The sequence below is a fragment of the Cervus elaphus genome, chromosome 4, assembly GCF_910594005.1.
Source record: "Cervus elaphus chromosome 4, mCerEla1.1, whole genome shotgun sequence".
NCBI lineage: Eukaryota > Metazoa > Chordata > Mammalia > Artiodactyla > Cervidae > Cervus > Cervus elaphus.
The window spans coordinates 58,712,011-58,732,007 of NC_057818.1; the positions used below are offsets into that span (position 1 = coordinate 58,712,011).

The window sequence follows — 19,997 nt, forward strand, 5'->3', positions numbered from 1 at the left end:
TTTTAGTGATACTGAAATCTTTTCATGTGATTATTTTGGAAGAATTTGAGTAAAACTTACCTCCCAAGGTTGGCTTCTTGACCAATTGCCAGGTTTTGAATTCTTTTTCCAGGATCTACCTAAGGTCATTTGTTGACAACAGGTGTTTATTCCTTGCATCCCTGAAGGCCTCAAGAATAATACGTCCCCATCTTCACAGGTTTTAAGTTGTTGCTACCCAAAGGGGCCACAAGGTGGCAACATTTCTTCATGCCCCACTCTTTTTATTACTTTGGTTATTTAAATTTTTATATTCTATTGGAGTAGACGTGATTTCCGATGTTGTTTGTTTTTGGTTTTCAGGAACTTGAGTCAGTTATACATAGATGTATATCTATTAGACATGTGCCTTGTATTACATTGAGAAAAACTGTACTTTGGAAAAATACATGTTTTTAGAGTTTCTAGAATATGTTCTTGAGTTTGCTAATAAGAGACTGCCAATGCAACAAATAGTTCACAGTTGCTTTCATCTTGGTTTTCACTAGGGGTTAATTTTTTAAGGTTAAAATTTATGGACTCAAATCTACTAAAGTGACAAGGAAAATGTTTGAGTGTGTATAGCAAGTCGGATATGTGCTGTCAGTGAGAGAAGAATATAAAGACTGGAAATATTTTTGTTGTAAAAAAGTAATGATAATTCTATTCTCTAGTCAGTCATTTATAAATGGGGAAAAGTAGAACAAATTAATAAATTCTTGGCCTTGAGAGGCCTTTGGGGAATTTAGTCTCAGACTCCTGAGGAATTACAGCAGAGTCAGTATAGAAGAAGCTGTGTGGTCAGCACACCAAACTTATTTTTAAAACAAATTAGTCTTGGCCTAGTTTAATGAAAATGGAGGCAATTTTAGAAAGAAAATATGATTCACTAAATATTAAATTCTAGTTTTGTTAATTAAGGTCTATGTTTACTAAGAAACTCTTATGACATAGTTCCTTGCTTTTATGTTATAATGCTAATGAGAGTTACCTGAATTATTAAGGGGCTCTCTAAGTTCATTTCTAAAACTTATCTCAGTAATCAATCTTTGGATACAAGTTAAAATCTCCATGATCTATAGCCAGGAGATTAACACCAGGCTACAATTACTTAACAAATGAAGTCAGAGGACCTGGGACATATTGACTATACTTTTTTTTTTTTAATTAGTTGGAGGCTAATTACTTCACAACATTGCAGTGGGTTTTGTCATACATTGACATGAATCAGCCATGGATTTACATGTATTCCCAATCCCGATCCCCCCTCCCACCTCCCTCTCCACCCGATTCCTCTGGGTCTTCCCAGTGCACCAGGCCCGAGTACTTGTCTCATGCATCCCACCTGGGCTGGTGATCTGTTTCACTATAGATAATATACATGCTGTTCTTTCGAAACATCCCACCCTCACCTTCTCCCACAGAGTCCAAAAGTCTGTTCTGTACTTCTGTGTCTCTTTTTCTGTTTTGCATATAGGGTTATCATTACCATCTTTCTAAATTCCATATATATGTGTTAGTATGCTGTAATGTTCTTTATCTTTCTGGCTTACTTCACTCTGTATAATGGGCTCCAGTTTCATCCATCTCATTAGAACTGATTCAAATGAATTCTTTTTAACGGCTGAGTAATATTCCATGGTGTATATGTACCACAGCTTCCTTATCCATTCATCTGCTGATGGGCATCTAGGTTGCTTCCATGTCCTGGCTATTATAAACAGTGCTGTGATGAACATTGGGCTGTACGTGTCTCTTTCAGATCTGGTTTCCTCAGTGTGTATGCCCAGAAGTGGGATTGCTGGGTCATATGGCAGTTCTATTTCCAGTTTTTTAAGAAATCTCCACACTGTTTTCCATAGTGGCTGTACTAGTTTGCATTCCCACCAACAGGGTAAGAGGGTTCCCTTTTCTCCACACCCTCTCCAGCATTTATTGCTTGTAGACTTTTGGATAGCAGCCATCCTGACTGGCATGTAATGGTACCTCACTGTGGTTTTGATTTGCATTTCTCTTATAATGAGTGATGTTGAGCATCTTTTCATGTGTTTGTTAGCCATCTGTATGTCTTCTTTGGAGAAATGTCTGTTTAGTTCTTTGGCCCATTTTTTTATTGGGTCATTTATTTTTCTGGAATTGAGCTGCAGGAGTTGCTTGTATATGTTTGAGATTAATCCTTTTTCTGTTGCTTCATTTGCTATTATTTTCTCCCAATCTGAGGGCTGTCTTTTCACCTTACTTATAGTTTCCTCTGTTGTGCAAAAGCTTTTAAGTTTCATTAGGTCCCATTTATTTATTTTTGCTTTTATTTCCAATATTCTGGGAGGTGGGTCATAGAGGATCTTGCTGTGATTTATGTCGGAGAGTGTTTTGCCTATGTTCTCCTCTAGGAGTTTTATAGTTTCTGGTCTTACATTTAGATCTTTAATCCATTTTGAGTTTATTTTTGTGTATGGTGTTAGAAAGTGTTCTAGTTTCATTCTTTTACAAGTGGTTGACCAGTTTTCCCAGCACCACTTGTTAAAGAGGTTGTCTTTTTTCCATTGTATATCCTTGCCTCCTTTGTCGAAGATAAGGTGTCCATAGGTTCGTGGATTTATCTCTGGGATTTCTATTCTGTTCCATTGATCTATATTTCTGTCTTTGTGCCAGTACCATACTGTCTTGATGACTGTGGCTTTCTAGTAGAGTCTGAGGTCAGGCAGGTTGATTCCTCCAGTTCCCTTCTTCTTTCTCAAGATTACTTTGGCTATTTGAGGTTTTTTGTATTTCCATACAAATTGTGAAATTATTTGTTCTAGTTCTGTGAAAAATACCGTTGGTAGCTTGATAGGGATTGCACTGAATCTATAGATTGCTTTGGGTAGAATAGCCATTTTGACAATATTGATTCTTCCAATCCATGAACATGGTATGTTTCTCCATCTGTTTGTGTCCTCTTTGATTTCTTTCATCAGTGTTTTATAGTTTTCTATGTATAGGTCTTTTGTTTCTTTAGGTAGATATACTCCTAAGTATTTTATTCTTTTTGTTGCAATGGTGAATGGTATTGTTTCCTTAATTTCTCTTTCTGTTTTTTCACTGTTAGTATATAGGAATGCAAGGGATTTCTGTGTGTTAATTTTATATCCTGCCACTTTACTATATTCATTGATTAGCTCTAGTAATTTTCTAGAAGAGTCTTTAGGGTTTTCTATGTAGAGGATCATGTCATCTGCAAACAGTGAGAGTTTCACTTCTTCTTTTCCTATCTGGATTCCTTTTACTTCTTTTTCTGCTCTGATTGCTGTGGCCAAAACTTCCAAAACTATGTTGAATAATAGTGGTGAGAGTGGACACCCTTGTCTTGTTCCTGATTTCAGGGGGAATGTTTTCAATTTTTCACCATTGAGGGTGATGCTTGCTGTGGGTTTGTCATATATAGCTTTTATTATGTTGAGGTATCTTCCTTCTATGCCTGCTTTCTGGAGAGTTTTAATCTTAAATGGGTGTTGAATTTTGTCAAAGGTTTTCTCTGCATCTATTGAGATAATCATATGGTTTTTATCTTTCAATTTGTTAATGTGGTGTATTACATTGGTTGATTTGCGGATATTAAAGAATCCTTGCATTCCTGGGATAAAGCCCACTTGGTCGTGGTGTATGATTTTTTTTAATATGTTGTTGGATTCTGTTTGCTAGAATTTTGTTAACGATTTTTGCATCTATGTTCATCAGTGATATTGGCCTGTAGTTTTCTTTTTTTGTGGCATCTTTGTCTGGTTTTGGAATTATGGTGATGGCAGCCTCATAGAATGAGTTTGGAAGTTTACCTTCTTCTGCAATTTTCTGGAAGAGTTTGAGTAAGACAGATGTTAGCTCTTCTCTAAATTTTTGGTAGAATTCAGCTGTGAAGCCATCTGGTCCTGGGCTTTTGTTTGCTGGAAGATTTCTGATTACAGTTTCAATTTCCTTGCTTGTGATGGTTCTGTTAAGATCTTCTATTTCTTCCTGGTTCAGTTTTGGAAAGTTATACTTTTCTAAGAATTTGTCCATTTCATCCAAGTTGCATATTGACTATACTTAAAACAGGTTCTCAAATTCTTACTTATGATCCTACTAATACTGCTAGCTATATTATTTGCCTTTCTGCCTGCTTTCCACAATTGTTTCTTGCATTACTGAATGCATGACTGAGCGGCTGATAAAATGATGATATGAGATCAGTGAGGGTGATGGTGGAACTCTAGGTGTGGGAAGAAGCAACAAGAGGGGACGTTTTCATGGACCATAGAGGCAGGTGAGACAGGCGATCCAGGGTCTATTGGCTCCTGTTTCTTGGGTTAGTGGCCTGTCAGCAGAATCTTTGCCAGACCTAAGAATGAGCATTCCTAGCACCATGGGACAAAATGGACGTGATATGCCCCCAAAACCATGGTCAAATTTATGGCCACAAATGGGCCATGCCAACTGAAAACGAGCACTTGCCATCTGCCTCTGCTAGGATTAGATCCGGACCTGCTGCAGCATCTGCCCTGCAACACGCCCTGAAAGGTATTGAGGGGGGAGATCAGGAACGAGGCATCTGTGCTCTGGGAAAAGCTGGCAGAACAGGCCTTCAGATAGTTAGATACTCTCAGGCAAAGATTTTCATGAGCCCAGATTTTGTCTCTTCTCATACCTAGAGGAGCACTAAAGTCAGTAACAGTGACAACTGCTCTGATTAATATGTGAATCAATATGTGAATCAAAGGTTAGAACCTACTTAGATAAAACTAGACAACTGGCTACCAGGCTACAGGTCTCCTTGAAGTGCCAGGTCTAAACTGGGATTCCAGCTTCTTCAACTGGGGAAAAATTGTGATTGATTTTTTATATGAATGTTCAGGTTTTCACTCCTCCAACTACTTGAAACTGAGTCTGTCACACCTACATCAGTCACTCTGGGCTAATACAAAGACATAAAAGCATGTGAGACCACCGCCGAAGGCTCCATGCCTTTGGAGAGGGTATCACCAGTGTGACTCTATCTGAACCAGGATCAAAATTGCTAAGAAATGTAACCTGGTTCTTACTCCTGCTATAGCTCCTGCTCACAATAATTTGTGATAATTTATCACATATCTCTGGCCCCTGGCTTTTTAAATCCACTTGTTGTGTTTGTCTCTTTCAGATTATGATGGTTTCCCATCAAGATAATGGTTCCAGCTACTCCTCGGAACAGACCCTGTGGGATTAACAACAGAAGTCACCCTGGGCCCCTGAATGAGACAGGGTGAGAGCTCCGTGCCCCCAGCTAGGTAAGGTCTACGAGCCCCACGCCAGCCTGGAGAAGCTACAGAAGACAGACCTTCGCCCTTCAGCCTCCCAATAAAGATTTTTGGGGTTCATGTCTCTCAGTGGGATTTGACGTAGGAGATAGAGGGGCCTGTGGGCTGGACAGCTGGTGTTTGTCAAGTGGAGTGAAATGGCAGCTTTGTTCTCACTCACACACTCCAAGGACAAATCTAGTGGCAGAAGCTGAAGTCTGCTGGAGTGAAGAGATAAGGGGCCCACTCCTGAGGTCAAAGAAGACTGCCCTGTACAAGGGCAGGAAGGCGCCTTTATGGCCGAAAAGGGAGGGGGCCCCATCTCATAATAAGTGTGGACATGCACCCACAGGCCTCTGTGGGGGGATCAGTCTTAGCAAATGTTGTGCCCACGTCGTGGGGAGGGTGCAGGGACCAGTCAGGTGTGCAAAAAGAGACAAGGTGATCGGCCAAAGGTAACCGAAGACCCAGAAGGACGGTCCTGAATGAGGGACTTACATCGTCTCCCCCTGGCTCCTCCTCAGGACACACACACACTTCTCTTGGTTCTGCATGTCTGCGCCGCTCCTGTCTTAAACACCCTGTGTTTCTGTACGCTCTCCCAGATGTTATGCTGTGTCGATAACAATGGACTTCTATACACATTTACACCTCTTGCCTCCTTAAAATATTCTTGGGTTCAAACCAGGGAATGACCAAAGGTCACTTTGCTTCTACACTCTGGCCACCGGCGGTCTCGTGGGTGGCAGGCCTGCTTTTCATCCAGGGCGCCCTGGTTCAACTCCGGGCAGGGAGCCGAGATCTCTCTCCAGGCCCGCTCACGGCGGTCTCCCCGAGATCACGATCGTACGTTTTCTGTCACCACGGCTGGAAAAGGCATTATTTCATCGCATGTTGTGGTAGAATAACATCGCCTTGTGTGTCTGTACTGCGTCTTTTCTCTCTGTCATCTCTCCTTCTGAACGTCGGTTGCTTCACCGTCTTGGTTATTGAACCTAGAGCTGCCGATATCGCTGGGGTGTGGCTGTCTTCTAAAATATTAGTTTTTCTCCAGATCTCTCCCCAGGCATGGGAGCCCAATCAATGAAAATTCATACACATATAAGCGTTTTTAATTTATTTTTTATTGCTGGATAATAGCTTTGAAATTTTCTGTCAGTTTCTGACTAAGCTCATGCCAGCTCTAATTATAACTTATTTGAGGTTGAAGTGATTTATGATGTACGGGCCTTAGTGAGTAGCAGATTCAGGCCTTAGTGTAGAACAGACAGGCCTTGGCATTGACCAGACTTGGTGCGAACTAGAGTCAGGCCTTAGTGTGGACCCGAGTCTGTACTGAGTGTCGACCAGAGTCAGGTCTAGGTCTGGACCAGAGCCAGACCTAAGTGGGTAACAGTCATGCATCAGGTAGACTGGGTTCCACACTCAGGCCTGACTCTGGTCCACACTCAGGCAGACTCTGGTCCAGTATAAGGCCAGACTCTGGTACTGACTTTGGCCTGACTCTAGACCATGCTAAGGCCTCACTCTGATTCACACTAAGGCCTGATTTTGGTCCTGCCACACTAAGGGCTCACTGTGGACCATGCTAAAGCCCGACCCTGGTCCACAGGCGGGCCCGACCCTGGTCCACACTGAGGCCTGACTCTGGTCCACACTTGGGCCTGACCGTGGTCCACCCGCAGGCCTGACTGTGGTTCTGGCTTAATCCTGACTCTGGTACAAGTTAGGCCTGACCCTGGTAAAAACGACTTGGAAAATCTGGGGGCAGTTAACATCCACCAAGCCTGCGTGTGCGCTCAGTTGATTTCAGTCGTGTCTGATTCTTTGTGACGCTGTGGACTGTGGCCCGCCAGTCTCTGTCCGTTGGATTCTCCAGGTAGGAATTCTGGAATGGGTTTCCATGCCCCCCTTGAGGTATCTTCCTGACCCAGGCATCCAACCAGTGACGTCTCCTGAGTTTTCTACATCTCAGGCAGATTCTTTACTGCGGAGCCACTGGGAAGGCCCTCACCAAGCCTGGGGCCTACTTAAAGAAAAAGAACCTTACTCTCAACAACTGTTCTCTGAAAGGTAGTGGACAAGAGCCTAAGACCCAAATCACTAAGGCCCCACCTCACAGCCCCCTCCCCGGAGGCCCCACCTTGGCAGGACCCCACCCCACCCTGCTTCTCCCCGGAGGCCCTGCCTCCCCTCTCCTCCCCAGGGACCCCGCCCCTCCCCTCACTGGTTTCGGAATCAGGTCCTCACTGATTCCGGTTCTCATGTGGCTCTACCCTGGTTCTCACTAGGCCCGACTGGCTCTGAGGCCCGACTCTGGCCTGAAGCCTGCCGCCGGTCCTCACTGAGGTAAGATTCCGGTTCTCACACGGCTCTACCCTGGTTCTCACAAGGCCTGACTGGCTCTGAGGCCCGACTCTGGTCTGAAGCCTGCCGCCGGTCCTCACTGAGGTAAGATTCCGGTTCTCACACGGCTCTACCCTGGTTCTCACAAGGCCCACTGGCTCTGAGGCCCGACTCTGGCCTGAAGCCTGCCGCCGGTCCTCACTGAGGTAAGATTCCGGTTCTCATGTGGCTCTACCCTGGTTCTCACAAGGCCCGACTGGCTCTGAGGCCCGACTCTGGCCTGAAGCCTGCCGCCGGTCCTCACTGAGGCCTTTGCGCTCGTCAGCACCGTGCCTGCCGTGCCAGCACTCGGTGCTACTTCCCCGCCCTGGACGTCCGCCTGGGCTCCTGTTTGCCTTTGGCCTCTTACCTTGTTTCTTTTCCACACCCACTCTTCCCTGGACCCTCCCCAGCACGCATGTACAGCCTTTTCCTCATGGTGATCCCCCACACAGGCCTGTGGTGTGTGTCCACACTTCCTGTGGGATGGGGCCACATGCTTCTCTCAGCCCCAAGTAGCCCTCCTGCACGTGTGCCGAGAGGGAAGCTTTCCTTGTCCTCAGGACTGGGCATTTTATCTCTTTACCCCAGCAGGGCTCAGCTTCTGCCGCTAGCTCTGTCCTTGGAGTGTCTGGGTGAGAACAAAGCTTCAACTTACTCCACTCGACAGACCAGCTGTCCAGCCTGGGGGCCCTCTGTCTTCTACCTTAAGTCCCTCTGAGAGACACGAACCAAAAAATTGTTTATTGGGAAGATGAAGGCGGAGGTCTCTCTTCTGTAGCTTCTTCAGGCTGGCATGGGACTGTAGACCCCACCTAGCTGGGGTCACAGAGCTCTCGCCCTGTCTCATCAAGGGACCCCAGGGTGACTTCTGTTGTTATTCCCACAGGATCTGTTCTGAGAATTGGCTGGAATCTCTGCATCACCACTATCTTGATGTGAAACTGTAGTAATCTGAAAGAGGCAAATTTAACAAGGAGATTTAGAAAGGCAGGAGCCAAAGATCAGCAAAAGAATTACTGTGACCAAGGGCCCAAGCAGGAGTGAGAGCCAGGTTATGCTGTTTAGCAATTTTGATCTAGACAGAGTCAGCACTTGTGCTACCCTCTCCAAGGGAATGGAGCCTTCTGCTGTGGTCTCACATACTTTGACGTCGTTTGTATTAGCCCAGAGTGACTAAGGGAGGTGTGAGAGACTCAGTCGAAGTAGTTGGAGGAGTGAAAACCTGAACATTAATAAGCAAAGTAGATCTCTCATTTTTTTTCCCCCCCAGGAGAGTAAGCTTGAATTCCAGTCTAGACCTAGCACTTCAAGGAGACCTTTAGCCTGGTAGCCAGTTGTCTAGATTTATCTAAATAGAGTTTAACCTCTGATGTGGTATTATTAGAACACAAATAAATCACAAAACCCAGAGCAGTTGTCACAGTTACTAATTTTAGTGCTTCTCTAGGCATGAGAAGAGGCAGGAATCTGGGCTCATGAAAATCTTTACCTGAAAACATCTAACTATCTGAAGGCTTGTTCTGCCAGTTTTCCCAGAGCACAGATGCCTCGTTCCTGATCTCCCCTCTCCAAGCCTTTCAGGGATTGCTGAAGGTCAACAATGGCAGTGGCTCCTGATTTAATCTTCGCAGGAGCAGACAGCAGGTGCCAGCTTCCTGTCAGCATGGCCCCTTCATGGCCATAAGTCTGACCACAGTTTTGGTGGCATTTCACATCCGGTTTGAGCCATGGTGCTAGGAATGTTTGTTCCCAGGCCTGGCAGAGATCCCGCTGACAGGGCACTCAGTGCAACGTCACTGGACGAGGCCATAACGCAGTAGCCAAGAGCTGCTGGACCACCTGTCTCTCCAGCCTCTGTGGTCTATGAAAATATTCCCACTTGGAGCTTCTTCCCAAATGTAAAGTTAAGCCATTACCATCATTGAGCGCCTAAGGAATTATATGTCATTGTTTCATCAGAGGCTCATATGTTTGGTAATGCAAGAAACAACCGCTGTGTAAATCAGGCAGAGAAAGAAATAGCAGAGCCGCAGCACCAGTAGGGTCACAAGGGAAAATCGGAGCTCCTGTCCTAAGTGTAGCCAGCAGCCTGAATTGAATGAGGGGAGCCCGGATGAGAACCAAGCGTGCTCCCCGCCAGACCACCAGGGGCCAGAGGCGAGAAGCAAAGCCACTTCCAGGTGGAATCTAAACATGGATACAAGTGAACTTCTTTACAAAACAGAAACAGCATCACAGACTTAGAAAATAAACTTATGGTTCCTCAAAGTGAAATATGGGGGGCAGGAAGAAATTAGCAGGTTGATAATAACAAACACAGTACTATTTATACTTCTAAAATAATTCACAAGGACCCACCACAGAGCACAAGAAACCCTCTCAACACTCTGTAATAACCTCTGTGGGAAAAGAAACCAATAAAGAATATATGTACGTCCTTGAATAAATGAATCAAGTTGCCGTACAAGCCACCACAAGGTAACGCACCTGTAAACTACAATTCAAAAAAAACCATTTTTTAAAAAAGAGAAAAGAACTGCTGACTCTGTTCCCCTCAGGCCTTGGGGACCTGGGCTGGTGTCACACCCTGGAGTCTGAGCAGGCTGGGACCCCGGGCTGGGCTGTCCTGGGGCTGAGGGCGCTGGGGAGCGTGTGCCAGGAAAACAGCCCCCCACCCCGTGGACCGGGACCGCCTGTTCCCGTCTGCATGAGCCCACAGTCTCCAGATCCAGGGGACCCTCCTGCAGCAGAACCAACCCTGGTGCCCCCGAAGGATGGTGGGGTCTCTGGGCTGGAAGAGCTTTGCAAAGTGCCCTGGGCTCCGTGTCTCCTGGTGGTGGGGTTCCCACCTCCAGCCTCCTTCCTTAGGGTCACCCCACTGACAGAGGACAGCTCCTTCTGCAAAGGGGTGTGGCAGTCGTTGAGATCTGTCCGGGGATAAAGGCTCATCAGGGAGAAGTAAGGAGAAACAGCCTTGGGTGTATCCATTCTAATTAACACCCCAGAACAGGACTTGCCCTAAGGCGCTGGTGGGCATGAAGAAATGCTGCCACCTTGCGGCCGCTTTTGGTAAGAGCAACTGAAAAACCTGCGCTGATGGGCACTTAATATTCGTCAGGCCTGCTTGAATGTAAGGAAAAAACACCTGTCCTCAACTCATGCCCTCGTAGGTCCTGGGGAAAGAATTTAAAACAGAGCAGATGGTCCAGAGGCCAACCTTGAGAGGTCAGTTTTACTCACACTGTTTAAAAAAAAAAAATCACATGAACGCCCTTCACATCATGAAATCTTGTAGAAACCCAAATCAAAACTACAAGGAAGTATCTCCTCACATTGGTTAAATGGCCTTTGTCAAAGAGTGTACAAACAATAAATGCTGGAGCAGTTGTGGAGAAAAGGGAATCTTTCTACACTGATGCTGGCAAAGTGCTAACAACCAGCATGGAGGACAGGGTGAAGGTTCCTTAAACAAGTGAAAAATGATGAAACCGACAGTCCCTAACCAATTACAGAAAAAGACATTTCAAATCGATTAAAGTTCTAAATTGAGGGAAGATTACTCTAACCCTCTTAAGGAAAATATAGGCAGAACACGGTTTGACACAATCGCAGCAAATTCTTTTTGGATCCACTCTTAAAATAATGGAAACTAAAGCTCAACAAAAGGGACTTCATTAACTTCAAAAGCTTTTGCATAGCAACGGAAACTCAAACTGAAAGAAAAAGAAAACCCTGAACATCAGGGGGGAAATGCAACCGCATTTAAAAGCAACATATTCATCTCCAAAACATGCAAACAGGTCCTGCAGCTCAATATCAAAAAACAGTCAACCCAAGAGAAAAAATGGGCCGAAGATCTAAATGGATGTATCTTCAAAGAAGGCATCGAGATGGCCATAAAGCCCGTGAAAAGATGCTCAGCATCACTGTTAGAGAAATGCCAATCAAACTGCAACGAGGTATCAGCTCACCCCCTCAGAATGACCATCCTCTAAAAGATCTATAAAGATTCAGTGCTTCCGAGGACAAGGGGAGCAGGGACTCCTCCTGTACTGTGGGCGGGGATGGAAATGAGAGGGTGCGGCCACTAAGAAAAACAGTATGGAGATTCCTTAAAGCACTAAGTATAGTTACCACTTGATGAGGCAAGCCCACTCCTTCCCTTAGATCTGGATAAAATCATAATTTAAAGTGATACTTTCTCCTCTGTTTTCATGGCAGCACTATTCACCAATTCCAAGACAGCACTTCAACCAAAATGTCCATCAATAGAGAGAAATGAAGAGTAACTGATCCATCTAGACACTGGAATACACTCAGCCATCAGAAAGAAACACAACAACAAAATGTCATTAATGGCATAGATGGACCAAGAGATTTATCCTACTGAGAGAAGTCAGAGAGGGAAAGGGAAATATTATATCACTTACAGGTGGAATCTATAAATTCTTTCAAGTCAACAGATTTATAAAAAGAAATAGACTCAGACTAATAAAACCCACCTATGATTATTTCAAAAAACGTAGGGGCAGGGAGACATTAAGAGGCTGGAATTTACATATATCTACTACTTATTATCAGACAGATAATCCAAAAAAAAAAAAAAAAACCCTACTGAATAGCACGGAAGCATAATGAAAGCCCTGAAATAACATATATGGGGAAAAAAAAAACCCTAAAAAGAAGAGAATAGATATACATCTACGTATAACTGAATCAAGTTCTTGTAAACCTAAAACAAGCACAACAGGAATTCGAACAGAAATATTCCAGATTCCAGAAATCTGTATTCCAACAGAAAACAAACACTAAATTAAAAAAAAAAAAAAGTGAAGCACGAGGAAATGCTGCCGCCTTGTGGCCACGTCTGGCAACAGCAACTGAGAAACCTGTGCGGAAGGGCACTTCATTCTTTACCAGGCCTGCAGGAATTTAACGAAAAAACACCTGTCCTCAATAAGTGTCCTCGGATGGGTCCTGGAAAAAGAAGTCAAAAGAGGGCAGACGGTCAAGAAGCCAATCTCAGTAGGTTAGTTTTACTCACACTTTTTTTTTTTTAATCACACGCAAAGCCTCCACATCCTGCAGTCTTACCAAAGCGCAAACCAAAACCCCGAGGTGTTGCCTCACACGGGTCAAAATGACCTTTGTCAAAAAGTTCACAAACAATAAATGCTGGAAGGTTTTGGAGAGAAGGGAATTCTCCTGCACGGACGCTACCAAGTTAAATTGTTAAGAGTCGGTACAAAAAAAAAAAAAAAAAAAAAAGAGTCGGTACAGAGGAGAAGATAACAAGATAACAACGAGTGAGATAACAGTGAATGAAATTGTGACATTCCCTATCCTCATACAGAAAAAGTAACTCCAAATCAATTAAAGAGCTTAATGGAGGGACAATTACTCTAAACCTCTTGAGGAAATTATAGAGAAAACACGCTTTGACATAAACCACAGCAAACCCTTTTCGATCTACTTTTAGAATAATGAAAAATTAAACAAAACTCAACAAAAGAGTCTCCAACCTCAAAAGCTTTTGCACTGCAAGGGAAACTGTAAACCAAACTAAAAAAGAAACCCTTGGAATGGGAAAAAAAAAAATGTTTGGAAATGAATTTAGAAACAAGGAATTTATCTCCAAAACATACAAACAGCTCATGCAGCTCAATTAAAAAAAAAAAAAAAAATCCCATTAGAAAAATGGGCCAAAGATCTAAATGGGCCTTTGTCCAAAGAAGGCATCCTGGCGGCCACAGAACACCTGGAAAGATGCTCGACGTCACTAACTAACTGGCGAAATGCAAATCAAAACTGCGCCATGGTATCACCTCACACCCCTCAGCATAGCTGACATCCAAACAATTTACAAATATTAGGTGCTGCCGAGGGTGAGGGGAACAGGGAATCCTCCTACACTGTGGGAGGGGAGGGAAATCGGCGGGTGCAGCCACGGAGGAAAACAGTATGGACATTCCTTAAAACACTAACTATAGACTTAGTACATGTTCCGGCAAGCCCCCTCCTTGGGTTAGATCCGGAAAGAATATTAATTTAAAATGATACTCGCAGCCCTCTCTTCAGGGCAGCATTATTGGCAATATCCAAAGCAGCATCAACCAAAATATCCATCAATAGAGAAATGAAAAGTAAAAGGTTCATTTGTACACTGAACACACTCAGCCATCAACAGAACGAAAAACGCCGCTGGCAGCACCATGGATGGACCGAGAGCTTTGTTACATTGAGTGAAGTCAGTCAGAGAAGGAAAGAAATACATCACTTACAGGTGGAATCTATAAGTTCATTAAAATGAACTAATTTTTAAACAGAAGCAGACTCAGAAAACTCACTTATGATTACTTTTTTTAAAGGTAGGGGAAGGAAGACATTAAGAGGTTGGGATTAACACACTCACTGCTTATTATCAGATAGATAATCCAAAATAACGGAACAGCACGGGGAAGTCTACTGAACACACCGAGAGAACCAATATAGGGAAAGAACCCGAAAGAGAACAGAGGTACGTTCATGTGCAACTAAACCAAGTTCCCGTACACTTAAAACAAACACATCGGAAATCAACTCTACTCCAGCAGAAAATAAACACTAAAAACAAACGAAACCCGGAACAGTGGCGCGTGAAGAAATGCTGCCGCCTTGTGGCCACTTTTGGTAACGACTGAAAAACCTCTGCTCATGGGCACTTCATATTCCCCAGGCCTACGGGGGCTGTGAGGAGAAAAACACCCATTCCCAACAAATGTCCTCGGGTAGATCCTAAAAAAAAGAATTTAAAACAGGGCAGTCGGTCAAGTGGACAATCTCCAGAGGTCAGTTTTACTCACACCGGTTTTTAAAAAATCATATGAAAATATTTCAACATGGCGAACTCTTAAGAGAAATGCCAATCAAAACTCACACAGGTCAGAATGGACATTGGCAAAAAGTATAAAACCAATGAACAAACAAAAAAATAAAATGAAATAAAAGTAAAACCAATAAATGCTGGAAAGGGTTGTAGAGAGAAGGGACCGCTCCTACACTGATGCTGGCAATGTCAATTGTTAACAGCCAGACTGTAGGACAGTGAAGAGATTTCTCAAATGAAAAGAATGAAATTACCACACTCCCTAACTCCAGACAGAAAAAGAAACTCCAAACTGATGAAAGAGCTCAAAAGAGGGCTGATGATCTCAACCTCTTGAGGAGAATATAAGTAGGACAGACAGAACATGCTTTGATATAAACCGCAACTCTTTTTGGATCCACCTCTTAGAGTAATGAAATAAAAACAAAACTAATTTTGGGGGGCTCCAAAATCACTGCAGATGGTGACTGCAGCCATGAAATTAAAAGACACTTGCTCTGTGAGAGAAAAGTTATGACCAACCTAGACAACATATTAAAAAGCAGAAGAAAAAAAAAGCAGAGACATTACTTTGCTAACAAAGGTCTGTCTAGTCAAAGCTTTGGTTTTTCCAGTGGTCATGTATGGATGTGAGAGTTAGACTATAAAGAAAGCTGAGCGCCGAAGAATTGATGCTTTTGAACTGTGGTGTTGGAGAAGACTCTTGAGAGTCCCTTGGACTGCAAGGACATCCAACCAGTCCATCCTAAAGGAAATCAGTCCTAATTCTCACTGGAAGTACTGATGCTGAAGCTGAAACTCCAATACTTTGGCCACCTGATGCAAAGAGCTGACTCATTGGGAAAGACCCTGATGCTGGGAAAGATTGAGGGCAGGAGGAGAAGGGGACGAAAGAGAACAAGATAAGGGATAGCATCGCCAACTCAATGGACATGTTTGAGCAAGCTCCAGAGTTGGTGATGGACAGGGAAGCCTGGTGTGGTGCAGTCCATGGGACTGCAAAGTCAGACACAGCTGAGCGACTGAACAACAACATGATTATACAGTGGAAGTGACAGTAGATTCAAGGGGTTAGATCTGACAGACAGAGTGCCTGAGGAACTATGGACGGAGGTTCGTGACACTGTACAGGAGACAGGGATCAAGACCATCCTCCCAAAAAAGAATGCAAAAAGGCCAAATGGCTGTCTGAGGAGGCCTTACAAATAGCTGAGAAGAGAAGAGAAGCAAAAGGCAAAGGAGAAAAGGAAAGATATTCCCATTTGAATGCAGAGTTCCAAAGAACAGCAAGGAGAGATAAGAAAGCCTTCCTCAGTGATCAATGCAAAAAAATAGAAGAAAACAATAGAATGGGAAAGACTAGACATCTCTTCAAGAAAATCAGAGATACCAAGGGAACATTTCATGCAAAGATGGGCTCAATAAAGGACAGAAATTGTATGGACCTAACAGAAGCAGAGGAGACTAAGAAGAGGTGGCAGGAATACACAGAAGAACTGTACAAAAAAGGTCTTAATGACCCAGATAACCACAATGATGTCACTCACCTAGAGCCAGACATCCTGGAGTGTGAAGTCAACTGGGCCTTAGAATTACTACCAACAAGGCTAGTGGAGGTGATGGAATTCCAGCTGAGCTATTTTAAATCCTAAAAGATGATGCTCTGAAAGTGCTTCACTAGGTATGCCAGCAAATTTGGAAAACTCAGCAGTGGCCACAGGACTGGAAAAGATCAGTTTTCATTCCAGTCCCAAAGAAGGGCAAAGCTAAAGAGTGTTCAAACTACTGCACAATAGCACTCATTTCACATGCTACCAAGGTAATGCTCAAAATCCTTCAAGCCAGCCTTCAACTGTACATGAACTGAGAACTTCCAGATGTACAGCTGGATTTGGACAATGCAGATTAAATTGCCAACATTCATTGGATCATAGAAAAAGGGAATTCCAGAAAAACATCCACTTCTGCTTTATTGACTACACTAAAGCATTTGACTCTGTGGATCACAACAAACTGTGGAAAATTCTTAAACAGATGAGAATACCAGACCACCTTAGCTGCCCCCTGAGAAACCTGTATGCAGGTCAAGAAGCAACAGTTAGAACTGGACATGGAACAACAGACTGGTTCCAAATTGGGAAAGGAGAATGTCAAGGCTGTATATCATCACCCTGCTTATTTAATGCATATGCAGTGTACACTCTGGAGAGAAACTCTAGTAATGTAATAAGTGATGAAAGAGGTTCATCCCAAATGTAGTTTAGAAAACAAGAGAGGATTTATACCAGAAAGACAAGTGAATGATGTTAAAAAAAAAAGTAGCAAAGTATTTAATCAAATCTAAATAAATATCAAAGAATGTATTGGAATTAATTCCATGCATCAAAGTAAGACAAAGGATTGTTCTAAATTTTCAATAGTTATGTCATTTGCTTATTAAGGATAAGACAATGACAGTTCACTGGAATCTTGATGTATCTTTATCATATCAACCGAAGTCAAGAATATTAGTTTACATGTTTGCGATAACGTCATCTCTGATAACCCTAGAAAAGTATGTGAAAGGCTTCCCAGAAGAGTCATGTAGCTAGTTACATCTGTTTATTAAATGATTAGCCTCTATTTTGTAACCACAGAAGTCACAATTCTCAGATCATTGTATCAGAGAAATGAATATTGTTGTCTATGTTTGTAAATCTGTATTTTAATTAAGGTCATGCAGTGGATTGTAAAAGGTTTTATTATGACTATGTGTGATATTCATATATGTTAATTAAAATTGAATGGTTTCTGCCAATAAAGTTGATGTGTAATGAATGAAGTGTTAACCCACCGCCAACATTAACCTCTCCCACCTTCTTTAGGGTTACGGGGGAGAGATTGTAATAATAAACTATTAGGTAGCACAGAGGATAGCATCTGTAACAATTAGTTACCTTACTACCCTTAACCCTCAAATAATGTGATGATATATTTTCCATCATTTCTACATGTACCTTCCCCTGCGCCCCCGTAACTGCTGGGGCATGGTGACGGTTCTAATAAGAAGGATCATACAGAGTACTGTTGAGAGCTCCCCTGAACTGCTCCATGCTGTTGCTGCCTCAGCGTCTGTCTGGGGAGCAGGCAACCTGCAGGTCCTTGAACTCACACCAGCCAGTCCTGTGAGCACCTGCTCTAGGTGACCCCTTCCTTGAGACCAGCAGTCTTGCTGAACCCCAGGGCCTACTTCACAGGCCCCCCTTCAGTGACACCCTCAGAGATCACCAGAATCCTGCTCCTCTGGTTTGAATGGACCCATCCACACTCAGCCTGGGGAACCACAGCGCTTCACCCAGGGTCACTTAGAAAGGCCTGAGCCCCAAGTATTGCAGCTTTCTCTGCCTGGTTCTAGCCTTGACCTCCCTCAGAAATTCCCACCCTAAACCCTCCCCTCCTGAGAGGTCTCAGCTGTGCAGAGTGTGAGGACTGAAGCTCAGGGCTCCTGAGTGTGGGTCTTGGGGGAGAAGCATCAGAACAGACAGGGAACTTGCTGAAGACTCATTTCATGGCCCCACTTCAGACCTGCAGATTCGTAACTTCTTAGAGTGGGGACCTGACCTCGAGGGGTTCATATTCACTGAAATGGTTCATAAAGAATCTGAACCATTGGCTAAGTGGTTTCCATCTGTTTCCCATCAGGGTCACGTGACCAGTGTTAGTAAATGACCTCCCCGGTGCCCTCCCCAGAGTTCTCTATTAGTCCTGTGGGAGCACCAGTGTGGTGTGTAGGAAGTGCTCCAGGGGACTCTAAGGGGGGGCCCGGGTTAAGGACGCGGCCCCTGGTCCATTTGTGAGACCTGAGGCCCGGCGTCAGTCCGCGGAGAGGCAGCAAGTTCTGCTCTGCGTGGGCTTTAAAGGGGCAAGTCAGTGCAGCCCACACACCCGTGTGAGCACAATTTGGGGGAATTTATATGAAGAAAGAAGAGTAGACGACAGCAACAACAATTTGATAGATTGGTCTCCACGGAGGAGCTGATTGTCCTGCATCTCTCCTGAGACGAAGGACAGGAGAGGTCGGCCTTTCTCGCTTTTCAAGGTCCTTCTGCCTGTGGGGGTGTTGGGAGCAGGCGAAGGAGCTCTGCTGGCACCTCTGGAGGTGTAATCTCACGATGCTGAGGTGATTCCTCCACAGTCGTGATGCGAAAACGACCCAGGGCAGGAGGAAGAAGAGGAGGGAATGGCAGCTTCTCAGGGGAATGTCCTGATCCAGGTGAGAGGCTGTGTCTGCTGTTTCCTCCTTAAATGCCCTGGATTGAAAACTTACACATCTTTAATTCTCTTTTTCTGATATTCTTGCCTGGCGAGGTGGTTTTCAACTATTAAATCCTATTTTTTCTTTTATTTTATGAGTCACAGTCAGGCTCTTCTCTGTGCATGGGCCTCTTCTCCTTTTCTGCCTCCAGGCTCCCTACAGGGCATGAAGCATTCCCAGCGGGAATTAACAGCTTTCAGTTTTTCAAAATATTCCCTTTTGGAAAGATCAACAAGGGAACACATTGATATGCAGAATTCCCCTTGGGATGGGATGGGGTCGCAAAGAGTCGGACAGGACTGAGTGACTACACTGAACTGAACAGTTCAGTCGCTCAGTCGTGTCCGACTCTTTGCGACCCCGTGAATCGCAGCACGCCAGGCCTCCCTGTCCATCACCAACTCTTGGAGTTTACTCAAACTCATGCGCATCGAGTCGGTGACGCCATCCAGCCATCTCATCCTCTGTCATCCCCTTCTCCTCCTGCCCCCAATCCCTCCCAGCATCAGGGTCTTTTCCAATGAGTCAACTCTTCGCATGAGGTGGCCAAAGTACTGGAGTTTCAGCTTCAGCATCAGTCCTTCCAATGAACACCCAGGACTGATCTCCTTCAGGATGGACTGGTTGGATCTCCTTGCAGTCCAAGGGACTCTTAAGAGTCTCCTCCAACATCGTAGTTCAAAAGCATCAATTTTTCGGCACTCAGCTTTCCTCACAGTCTAGAATTCCTTAGAGATTTTTGAAAAAAATCTGACTATTCTCTACACTGGTAAGAAAGGTCTATTGTTTAAATGTGCTATTAGGGATACAGAACAGGGGAGGTATTTTTGGAGTAAAAATGCATACAACTGAAATTTTCTCAAGATACATTGAGATTTCCTTAATTTTGCCGAAAGTACCTGAGCAGAGACCATGTGTCTTCTCGAGTGTTTCTCTCACCTGACACCAGTTTATCCCATTACACCTGATGGTCACCGATTCGGGTGTTTTCTGCTAGATTCTCACACCATGAAGTTCCATTTTTTTCTGTTTATCTTTAATAAAATCTTGGAAAGACGTAGTGAGGGGGGTGCACAATCCAACACAGTTAAGGTGGAAACTCCATTTCCTCCTCGTGTCTCTTTGCTGCTCATTGGCTCTGAAA

At 44.0% G+C, this 19,997-nt stretch overlaps 2 protein-coding genes and 1 pseudogene across 2 annotated transcripts in view; 2 read left to right on the top strand and 1 right to left on the bottom strand.

The window, feature by feature from the left end:
• LOC122692444 (thymosin beta-4-like) overlaps positions 1-19,997 on the top strand; it is a 567,005-nt gene that overhangs the window by 515,511 nt on the left and 31,497 nt on the right. The window lies entirely within an intron of this gene.
• Positions 1-19,997, bottom strand: part of LOC122692415 (zinc finger protein 345-like) — a 564,572-nt gene that overhangs the window by 472,218 nt on the left and 72,357 nt on the right. The window lies entirely within an intron of this gene.
• The window catches only part of LOC122691426, an 84,365-nt pseudogene that overhangs the window by 61,017 nt on the left and 3,351 nt on the right, over positions 1-19,997 (top strand).